Genomic DNA, 12717 nt, shown 5'->3' with positions numbered 1-12717 from the left:
CCAAGGGGGATGGGAGTGTGGAGGAGGGATGGACTGGGAGTTTGGGATTTGCAGATGCAAACTATTATATATAGAATAGATAAGCAACAAGGTTCTACTGTATAGCACGGGGAACTATATTCAATATCCTATGAGAAGCCATAATGGAAAAGAATATCAAAAAGAATATATATAGGGCTTCCCTGGTGGCACGGTGGTTGACAGTCCGCCTGCCAATGCAGGGGACACGGGTTCGTGCCCCAGTCTGGGAAGATCCCACTTGCCGCGGAGCGGCTGGGCCCGTGAGCCATGGCCACTGAGCCTGCGCGTCCGGAGCCTGTGCTCTGCAACGGGAGAGGCCACAGCAGTGAGAGGCCCGCGTACTACAAAAAAAAAAAAAAAAAAAGAATATATATAACTGAATCACTTTTGACTTTTGGTGATTTCAGCAGAAATTAACACAACATTGTAAATCAACTATACTTCAATTTAAAAAAAACCCAAAAAAACAAACCCCCCAAAGAAACATCCCGCTTTCCTCAGCTACCGCTAAGGTGGATCAGCCCTTCAGAGGAAGATAAGGTCTGCATTGGGGACCAGCGACTAGCATCACGCCAGGCAGCACCACACGTAGCACTCACTTGCACTGTGACCTCCACTGCCTTGTAGCCCACCTGCACCTACTCCTGCACCTACTGGGCCCTCATCCTGCATGACAATGAGGTGACGATCACGGAGGATAAGATCAATGCCCTCATTAAAGCAGCCAATGTAAATGTTGAACCTTTCTGGCCAGGCTTGTTTGCACAGGCTCTGACCCATGTCAACATGGTGAGCCTCATCTGCAATGTAGGGGCTAGTGGACCTGCCCCCTCCACCACTGCCGCCCCAGCTGAGGAGAAGAAAGTGGAAGCAAAGAAAGAAGAATGTGAGGAGTCTGATGATGACATGGGCTTTGGTCTTTTTGACTAAACCTCTTTTGTAACATGTTCAATAAAAAGCTGAACTCTTAGAAAACAACAAAAACAGCACAATCAAAAAATGGGTAGAAGACCTGAACAGACATTTTCCCAAAGACATACAGATGGCTAACAAGCACATGAAAAGATGCTCAGTATCCCTAGTTATTAGATAAATGCAAATCAAAACCAAAATGAGACATCACATCATACCCGTCAGAATGGCTATTGTCAAAAAGTCTACAAATAACAAATAGGGTGTAAAGAAAAGGGAACCCTTGTACACTGTTGGTGGGAATGTAAATTGGTGCAGCCATCATGGAAAACAGTATGGAGGTTCCTCAAAAAATTAAAAACAGAGTTGCTATATGATCCAACAATTCTACTCCTGGGTATATATCCAGAAAAGACGAAAACACTATTTTGAAAAGATACACGCACCCCAATGTTACAGTAGCACTTTTTAAAGTATGGAAGCAACCCAAGTGTCCATCAACAGATGTATGGATAAAAAAGATGTGATATATATATAATGGAATATTACTCAGCCATAAAAAGAATGAAATTCTGCCATTTGCAGAAATATGGATGGACCTAGAGAATATTATGCTTAGTGAAATAAGTCAGATAAAGACATATACTGTATGATATCACTTATGTGTGGAATCTAAAAAATAATACAAATGAACGTATATAGCAAAACAGAAACAGACTCACAAATGTGGAAAACAAACTAGTGGCTACCAGAGGCGGAGGAGAGGGGGGAGGGGCAACTTAGGGGTATGGAATTGAGAGATACAAACTACTATGTATAAAATAGATAAGCAAAAAGTATGTATTACATAGCAGAGGGAATTATAGACATTATTTTGTAATAACTTTTAATGGAATATAAACTATAAAAATACTAAATCACGATGCTGTACACTTGAAACTAATGTAATATTGTAAATCAACTATACCTTAAAAAAAAAAAACACTAGGTCCCTCAGCAAGAAAGGCCTGATTTGAATAGTGGTCAGTCTTTGTCCCTTGCTAGCATGTATACCTGACATTTAATCTAAATGCGTACACCTCAGTTGACTAAATGTGTTAAAATAATCAAAGAGAACAGTTTAGTTGATCTAAGCAAATTTATTTCATACATCATGAAGCAGGCGGTCTCTACTCTCAAGAGTCCAGAGAATTGCAAACCAAGGAACAGGGCTGCAAGCTTTTGTAGAGGAAGGCATTCAGGGAATAAGGAAAGAGTATGTGTGTTCAGTTCATTGGCGGGGGTTGCATATCTGAACTTATATGGAACAAAGTAATCGTTATAGATTCTTGGCAGTTAGAGATTGGCTGGCTGGCTGTACTGCATTTCCAGTCAAGTAGTGCATTTACAGGAACAGGAAAGTTATCTCAATTTTGGTTTATGTTTTGATGTGGCAGCTCCAAATTGGGCCTAGAAATTTACTTCCACAAAACATAATGAAAATACTATGGAGTCTGCTAAGGAGTGAATTTGTATATTATGAATAAGCTACTGTTTGGAAACACTTAAAAAGCATCAACTACACAGTAAGAAACATCTAAATGTTTAGATAATATGTAAGAAAGGAAAAACAGCACTGGACTGGCCCACTCAATAGTAAACCAAGTCTTACTCTGTTGAAGGGAAAAATGTCACAAACCTCCACCATCACACAATGCCGTTGCGTGACCATGCTTGATAACACAAGATCAAGGAAACTTTATATAATCATTTCTCTAAAATGGTAAAAGAGAACATAGTATCTACAACAAAGATGACCAAATTCTCAATGATTATGATCACCAATCACAGAATTACATTTACCTTCTCACAGCATCCAATAGAGAGTAACGTCTTGCTTCATCAAACATCAAATCACTAACACTAGTCCAAATGCTGTAAGGGTGCTCAAAATACCCTCTTACCTGTACACCCAGTCATTTATCGCTTGTGGTCATGCCTATTACTACAAGTCAACACGTAACTCTATGTGACTACAGGGGGGTCCTGGTTTTCTTTGGCAAGAGGGTACTGACAGAAACGTGTCTGTGATATTATGAGTGAATGAGAAGTTAGGTTAATCACAAAAATTTAAACTATATAAGAACAAAAATAAATTTTCCTGAGAATAAATTTCCCGAACTTGTATTACATGCTGGTATTGACTCAGAACGTATAATGATTAAATGGAGAAAATTAGAGTGGATCTTAAAATCCATAATTGAAGGGGGATATTTCAACATATGCTCCCAGTAAGTGAAAAATAAAGATAACATGTTAGTATAATTTGTATACGCAGCTAATAGAATATTTATAAGAAACATCCACATACGGTTTTGACCAAAAAATTGCATGTTGTTATTGGTGTTTTTACAGTATGAGAGGTAAGTTGAATTATTCTTATGATTTTGAATTTTGTCCCAGGTTTTTAAAAGTTTTTTCTTGCATTTTTACTTATTTATTTATTTACTTTTACTTTTTTTTTTTTTTTTTGGCCACACTGTGTGGCATGCGGTATCTTAGTTCCCCAACCAGGGGTTGAACCCATGCCCCCTGCAGTGGAAGTGCAGGGTCCTAACCACTGGACCGCCAGGGAAGTCCCTCAGGCTTTTATTTTTGCAGCTTATCTGCTTATAACGTTTGAAGCATATATACATTTTCGCTTCAAATGCAGATGTACATATAAAATGTCTATCTTTAATGCTCAAATCCAACACTTACCTGTCTTCTGGTTGAAATTCCAAGGTTCGGATAATGTCTGATCAGGGAACTTGAAATTTGAATACTGTTTATGGAAAATAAGATGCATATGGTTTATGGAAAAATGAAACCAAAATGCATATGGCTTATGGAAAAATGAAACCAAAACAATTTTAACAAAGTGAAACCAAAATGTTTATGGTTTATGGAAAAATGAAACAAAAACAATTTTAACGAAGTGAAACCAGGGAGAACATATGTTAATTTCCACGTTTCTCAATTTTCACAAGATTTGAGGTAAATAGGCCTTCAGTGTGACATTTCTTTTTTTTAAAAAATAAATTTATTTATTTTTGGCTGCGTTGGGTCCTCGTTGCTGCGCGCAGGCCCTCTCTAGTTGCAGCGAGTGGGGGCCACTCTTTGTTGTGGTGCGCGGGCTCCACGGCATGTGGGATCTTCCCGGCCCAGGGCCCGAACCCGTGTCCCCTGCATCGGCAGGCGGATTCTTAACCACTGCGCCACCAGGGAAGCCCCCAGTGTGACATTTCTTAAATAGGAATTTTAATGTTTGCCCTAGCTGTAGGTTGGGGGCTTTAATATACTCCAGTGTCCTTGTGTTTTTCTCCCCTGCTGTGTCTGGGTATCTCTAGAAACTCATTAGTAAGTAGGGTTTGGGTCTTGCATCTGTTTTTTTAATACACTGTTTTTCTACTGGAGCCTTGATATGGTGGGAAGGCATGCGGTGGGAAAAGGTTCTTTTATGTTAGAATTAAATCTGTAATGTTTTGGTGGGACAGAATCCCTGGACTATGAACTTCAGAACAGGTTCTTAGCATGTATTCCTCCTTTTTGTTGGAGAAGAAACCTGAAGGGTCAGGGAGCTGTCTGACTGCTCTTTCTCCAATCAGATTAGGCATTGGCAAATCAGTTTCCTTTGAGGAACCACGTAAGTTACAGAGAATGGAATGTTTTGTGAATATATGAAAATGCTTCCCTCCAATTCCTGCATGAGACAATTTTTGCCAATCTTCTCAGGAGAACCTATTTGGACTCCTGCAAGAAAAATTCACAAACTTTGTGTGTGGGGGAGTGGTCCCTTAACGTCCTCCTCTTAGAGCTCAAGCTAGTTCATATTGTGTCCAGCAATTTATCTATTACAGTTTATATGTTCCCAGAGGATGCTGGCTCCAGTGGCTTCTCTTCTCAGTAACGTAATTCTCTATATCCGCCAATCACTTGTTTTTGGAGCATTGGTTTGCCATATAACCTCAAATATCTCATGGATATATGAAGAGGTGTTGATTTTCAGTTTCTTCAGCATTTTTTCTTGTTCTAAAGATGAGAATGTTGACTCCAAGGTCTTTACTTATCAGAACAGAAACCATCCATTCACTTGTGTTGCTCTGTATTTTTCTCTTGTGAGATGATACCATTTTCACATAGACTGTACTGTAAGTGACCACGTGGGGGTTTCCTTTGTGATCAATGCATTCAAAAGCATTATCACACTGGGATCTCTGCATTTGGATGTCTTATCCTCATCTTCTCAAAATTCCCTCTCCTGTCACCTCTGCATCAATAAAGACATTTTCCATGGGTTACCTTCTGTTTTACCATTGCCCTTTTGGGGGGCAGGATTAATACCCTACTGAAAATGTCACCACATGCATCAAGGTAATAGAAATATGTTTATTACTCAAAGGTACTTACTAAGGAGAGTAGGGCAAGGGTAAGTGGGTTGAGGTGACTTGTGCAAAGGTTAATGGTTTGGCCCTTTAAGGTGTATAGGGGTAGAGGCTACAGGTCTTCACAGTTTGACCGTTGTACTCACTTACACAAAAATAAAAGGGGCGTGGGTCACCTTTCCTAATCTGTTTACCCCTTGTGGGTCAAGCAGGGTGAGCAGGTATCTGGAGCCAATTAAGAGTCAAACAACAAAAATGAGGTCAGGGTCTTTATTAAAGTTCACTCTTAGCTTTGTTGACTGAATGATGCCACATCTCATTTAAATGATTTTGAATCTGAATATTAATTTAAAGTACACTAATATGTACTTGTATAAAGCACAAGTACATATTACAATTAAGATGACAAAGCTTCAAAAGAACATTTGAATCCAGCTGTCCCAGTGTACTGGAGAGATCCAGTAAAGTGTTTAAGTATGATTCCAGAACTACATTCGAATATTTTCATTATGTTATTTGTCTCATTTGTAATTAGTGGCACCTTGCCAGTGTAGCCAACATACACACTGCAAGCAGCCCTTTTAGGGCAACAGAATTCTCTGGCTAATAAAAGTCCAAAGCTCATCAGCTACCATGGCTGCCAGAGAGCTGTCCTTCATGGAAAACATCTCAAACATTACCTGTATGCTACATGTATTTTGAGTAAGTTTTGGACATTTCATGATTGGCATTAACAATGTATTTGATATCATGTGTGCATAGGTCAGTACCAGTGACTCCCATGACATTGAGCATGTGAGTACAAATGGTAGGAAGACAGCACATTTGTGTTGGATGGGCCAGAGGAGTTTTAAAGGAGGGTACCCAAAATGAAATACTGACCTGCAGGGTACACAATACAGGTGATGTTGGGAGTGGGATATAAATGTGGTGGCCAGGGTGCACTATTACAATAAAACAAAGACAGAAATGTCTAGTATAGAAGGGCCTCTACTTCTCTACTTATAAGGTGCCAGTAGATTTAATGATCAGAATGAAGTAGTTGGCTCCAAAAACTGGGGATTGAATGTACCTAAAGCCTAGCACAGCAGAAAGACCTATTTAGAAGTAAGATTTGTCTAGGTAAACTATTAGGCCATCTTCTGAGGGCTGTAGCTGGGATCTTAAGAGAGGTACAAGGTCCCCTGAATACTTTTTTCAAGAGCCTAGTACTTTGTATTTTGAAAAATGAGTTGATACTATCAGTATTTTCTAGAGTGTCTTGGTGAGTCCTTACGTTTTGGCTTCAGCAGGTTGTTATAATAGAATGAATAATTTGTCTATATACAGTTTCTTAAATGGTCCAATCATAGCAAGTAGTCCAGCAGAGGGGGTAAGGGGCCCTACAAAGTCTATTTGCTGTCAGCTGTAGGGAACACTTCCTCAGCCTGGACAGTAGATGCATCAAAATTATATTAGCAGTGGTGCCTTTTCTTTTCTTATATTGAAGTAGAGTTGATTTACAATGCTGTGCCAGTCTGCTGTACAGCAAAGTGTCAGCAGTGGTGACTTTTCCTACATCAGGTGCATTAGTCAGTCACTAAGTTAGCCATGGCAAAGGAGGGAAGTCTCTTGAATTTTTTTAAAATTAATTAATTAATTAATTTTTGGATGCGTTGGGTCTTCACTGCTGCACAAAGGCTTTCTCTAGTTGTGGTGCATGGGCTTCTCCTTGTGGTGGCTTCTCTTATTGCGGAGCATGGGCTCTAGGTACGTGGGCTTCCATAGTTGTCGCTCGCGGGCTCTAGGCGCGCAGGCTCAGTAGCTGTGGTGCACGGGCTTAGTTGCTCCGCGGCATGTGGAATTTTCCCTGACCAGGGATTGAACCCACGTCCCCTGCACTGGCTGGCGGACTCCTAACTGCTGCGCCACCAGGGAAGTCCCGTCCCTTGAATCTTGCTTAAACTTTATGCTAGAGACCTCTAAATCGTTACTGATTACAGGAGCTCACAGGGCCAAGATTAATACCTACCGTAAGATCTCAGGTGTAGGCATGTGTCTCAGAAATACGAGTCAATTTGTCATCCTGAACAATGAAATGAGCCTCTACAGATTGAGGCAGTATGTGTAGGGTAAGCAGTGACCTTGATTTGTACTTGGGTATTTGAGGTGATATAGTCCCAGAGTTCTTTTGCTCAAAAGGGTGACCTTGGATAAGTTGTTGCTATTGGATGGATGAGACAGCTAGATCATTGTCAATGGCCAAAGAATCTGTAATAATGTGCAGATGAGTTTGATTCTTGGCCAGGGAATTCTCTAGTGCTAGTGCAATGGCCTGGAGCTTGACTAATCCATCTGATGCTTGGGTCCAGTTTTTGATCACAGGTGCCTGTTTGATCTAAAGACAGAACACAGCATCTCTGTAGTAGACTCCATCAGATTTGGTGACAGCACAATGTCCATAAAAATATGAACTCCATGGTAACTCATGTGCTTCTGACTGATTCTCAAAGACACCAATATATCTAGAAAGGTGACATCTTCCAGAATGGATTACATCAATCAGAGGACAGGGGGACACACATCCTCTTCAGGTGGGATTATGTTGGAGGTGCCAATTTTGGCTCTGTTTTGTAAGTACCAGTTTATGTTCAGTGAAGAGGCTTCTGGTTAGAAAGCGTGAGGGGTCCTGCATTTATGACCCAAGGACAAGTGAAAAGCTGACTTTGGAGGATCAACTCCGTTTACAAAAAGACTCTATCAGTTCCTAGTGGTGGCTTCTGTACTTGTGTGCAGCACTGGCTGAGAATAGTTTCTGGTACAAGAATGCCTTTGGCAATTTAAATCCACCATGGGTGATTTAAAGACTCTTAAGAGGCAAAACAGGAGGCTGCAAAAGCCTCTATGGTAAAGGAGTGTGGGGAGGGAGACATGAATGAACTGTTAAGTTTGAAAAATACTAGAGCCATTTATTTCCCAATTGTGTTTGTGAATAAGTAAGCAAGCAGATCTGATAAACATGCGATGCCTGTGGTCTCTGTGGCTGACGGAATGTGCCCATGACATGGATTCTGCCAATTGCTTCTGTCACCCTCGCAACTCACAGCCCCAGGTATTGCCTCAGATAAATTTTCCAGAGTGGAATAACGCATGGATTTCTAAAGATGTTTCCAAGTAAGCAGGCACAAGTAGGCTTGAGTTGGGAAACAATGATCTGGAAACGGTCTATGGATGGCCAAGGAAGGAAATCATGCTGGTTTACACGAATGAGGATGTCCCCAGGCAGATCCCACTTGGGACACACCTTTATGTTTCAGAACCACAGTATTTCCAAAGATCTGTCTGAGGAATCTGACTTACTCAAAGATAGATGCGGGAGCCCTCTCTCTTCACTCTTAGTTATGTGATGAGGTAATGAGAGGACGGGTGCAGCCCTAGTGGGTGTTAAGACATGGTTTTAAGAAAGGCCTGTTGTGGTCCATGTCCTTTTTCCCCAGCCCTTCAATTCTTCCTGGAAGGATCCCAGAATGGTGGGAAAAAAGGCTGAACATAATCAAAGTTCAGGAGAGTTTAACCATCTCCTAGCATATGAAGGCATTTGTGTCATTCATTTCCTCCCTCCCTCCCATCTATCAATCTATTTTACATATTTATAAAACTTTATAAAAACTCACAGCTATTACTTTTTAAGATTGAGGTATAGTTGATTTGTAATGCTGTGCCAATTTCTGCTGTACAGCAAAGTGACCCAGTTATACACATATAGGCATTCTTTTCCATCATGGTTTATCACAGGATATTGAATATAGTTCCCTGTGCTATACATTAGGACCTTGTTGTTTATCCATTCTAAATGTAATAGTTTGCCATCTACCAACCCCAAACTCCTGGTCCATCCTCACAGCTATTACTTTTGTCTCCTACTCTTACACAACACATGCTCGAAGTCTAAGCATATGGAAATGAAACCTCTGAATAGCAAAATGGGCCAATGGATCACTGATGCACAAAACTTCCAACCACTCCTGCAATAAAAAGACATTGGAAAATTTCTCATTTCTCCTTTTATACTAAATTAGGATATTACCCGAAATAATACCCTCTCTCTACAGCTCACCTCAATTATTCCTTGGATGACTGCATCTAAACGTCCACAGCTTTTTTTCATGTTTCCACTGGGAAACCACAGCAGACTTGCACAGTTATCACTCTACTCATAGGATAAACTCAGGATGGGCTAGAACAGTGTAGATGAATGTGCTTCCCTAAATGGGAGGAACTCCATGATTTAATGGGGGTAAACATTGTGCTGCTTAGTGTGTAAAGGAGCAAAATGAAAATGCCAAATACTGTAACATTTTAGAAAATGTAAAGGTAAATGAAAATTCCCTCAAATGACATAGCCCAAATCAATAGGAAGTCCCAAGATCCAGGTAACAATGTCCAAACTCATGAGCACATATTCTACATACAAAATGTTTAACAGTTGCAAAAACGAAGATGAACCATGTCTGTATCTTTTATCCTTATGAGGAATCTTTACCGTGAATCACAGGAATGCAGGATTTCTATACTGGTGCAATCTATTTAATTACACAGCCAAGCAGTTCCTGAAAGAGTGTTTAAGATGTATTATATGGTAGAAATTCAGTGATCAATAATGACATCATCATTCACTGAGGCACTTACCCTCAGAGAAAAGATATATACACACCGCAGGTTCCCTATTTTCTCACATTATTGTCTTACATTCCATCAAAGCCCTTATTTCCATCTATAAACCAAAGCTTTATCATTTACCATATCTCTTTTCCCACAAAAATATAAGCACCAGGACTGCAAGAACCTGTTTGTCTCATGCTGCTGTATCCAAATCCTACAGTGCCTTGATTATTTGTGCTAAATGGGGTACGCTGACTCTAAAGTACATGGCAATGAGGGATGTTGAAACATTAGCATTAAGAGTATAGTCAACCTAGCAATCCCACTACTGGGCATATACCCTGAGAAAACCATAATTCAAAAAGAGTCATGTACCACAATGTTCATTGCAGCTCTATTTACAATAGCCAGGATATGGAAGCAACCTAAGTGTCCATCAACAGATGAATGGATAAAGAAGATGTGGCACATATATACAATGGAATATTACTCAGCCATAAAAAGAAACGAAATTGAGTTATTTGTAGTGAGGTGGATGGGCCTAGAGTTTGTCATACAGAGTAAAGTAAGTCAGAAAGAGAAAAACAAATACCGTATGCTAACACATATATATGGAATCTAAGAAAAAAAAAAAAGGTCATGAAGAACCTAGGGGCAAGATGGGAATAAAGACGCAGACCTACTAGAGAATGGACTTGAGGATATGGGGAGGGGGAAGGGTAAGCTAAGACTAAGTGAGAGAGTGGCATGGACATATATACACTACCAAATGTAAAATAAATAGCTAGTGGGAAGCAGCCACATAGCACAGGGAGATCAGCTCGGTGCTTTGTGACCACCTAGAGGGGTGGGATAGGGAGGGTGGGAGGAAGGGAGATGCAAGAGGGAAGAGATATGGGGATATATGTATAACTGATTCACTTTGTTATAAAGCAGAAACTAACACACCATTGTAAAGCAATTATACTCCAATAAAGATGTTAAAAAAAAAAAGAGTATAGTCTCTGAGAAAAAAAGGCTTGATTGCAACAGTGGTCCTGTCTTTCTCTTTTGCTAGGTATGTGTTCTCTCACAAATTACCTAAACTTACAAACATCAGTTGAGTCATAAATGAGATATTAAAAAATACTTGAACTTTATAGTAAGGGGTGTCTAATACACTGTAGGAAGTACATCAGTGTTTGGATAACAAGTAGGAAAGGCAAAAGCTGTTCCAGAGGACAGGGAACTGGCCTGCATTCTTTGCAAGGCCAAGTCTTTTCCTGGTGAAGAGAAAAATGTCACACACCACCTTCATCAAAGGTATTCGTTGACTATGATGGACCAAGAGAAAAATTAGGGTATTTTGTAACCATATCTCTAAAAATGATAAAAGACAAAGCTCCAAATAATAAAAATGACCAGTATACCCCTCTTCTTTCTAATGTAACTGGGGCTTCTTATGAATTAAATTTAGCTCCACTACACTGTTTTTGCCTTATAGAAAACAAGGATTATGATAACCAACGAAAGAATAAAGTTACCCTCCTCACAGCATCCAATACAGAAAAACATCTTGCTTTCTTGGGTAGCAGTCAAATCCTCTAACACAAGCCTATAAGAAGAAGTATATAACTCCTATAAGAAGAAGTCCTTCTGAGCATCCTGTACTATTATACCTCACATCACTTAATGGTTTGTGCTCATTCTTATTAGAATTCATTACACTCCTCTCTTTGACTACAAGCGCAATCCTGTAGGTCACTGACAAGAGGGTGCTTAAAAAAACAACAACATTTAAGTATCTGGTACTAAGAATAAATGAGAAATTAATTTCATAATAAATATCCTAACTACAAAAGAATAAAAAATAGAACTTACCTGAGGAAAACATACCTGAACTTGTATGTACGTAAAATTGACTTAAAATATAAATGATTAAGTGAAAGAAAATTGGAAAGTTTATCTGAAAATACATAATTATAAGGGGATATTTTAATATATCCTGTCAGGAAATGAAATACATAATAATATTTGTTAGCATTGGACAGCTTAGAAAACAGTTAATAACATATTTCTATTAAAGAACTATAGAAGCATTCCTGTAACAAAAAAATATACATAGTTTAATCACATACAATCAAACAAAATTGAAAACACTGAGGTATTACATTGAGCTCCAAGAAACAAGAAAAACTCAGTCTCCTGACAGGAGAAAGGTGCTTATTCTCACATGGAAAGACCAAGTGAAGGCAGCCAGTGAACACTGCAGTAGAGAAAAAACTCCCATGTCATTCTTTCTGATTACATCATTGCAGATGTCATGGTGAATCAGGAAAACATACTCACTAGGACTGTTAACAGCACAAGGTGTTTCCTACACAAATCAGACCTTATATGGATATAATCTAGAGAAGAGGGGAAATCAAAGAATACTCCCAATCATGACAATCTGATTAGTTTCCTGGTGGACACAAGAGACCCTGGAGAAGCTGGATTTTTGATGTGGATCTTGGGAAGACATCAGTTGAAACCAGAGCTCTCAGAAAAATTGATATCATACAGTTATTTGTGGTTTTGAGGATACTCTTGACTGGAAGGGCAAAAAATATGGAAATGGGCTGGAAGATGGTATACCTGAAGCTCCTGTGCATCTGTCTCTCTCTGTATGTGAAATCTGATTACTGCCTTCCTCACTTCTGCCTTCCAAATCTCATGCAAGTCAGACTATTGGTGGATTCTAACAAGGAACCACAAAGGG

Source organism: Mesoplodon densirostris, chromosome 3 (genome assembly GCF_025265405.1).
Source record: "Mesoplodon densirostris isolate mMesDen1 chromosome 3, mMesDen1 primary haplotype, whole genome shotgun sequence".
Taxonomy (NCBI): Eukaryota; Metazoa; Chordata; class Mammalia; order Artiodactyla; family Ziphiidae; genus Mesoplodon; species Mesoplodon densirostris.
The sequence above is the reverse complement of the archived record's forward strand: the minus strand, read 5'-3'. Positions refer to the sequence as shown.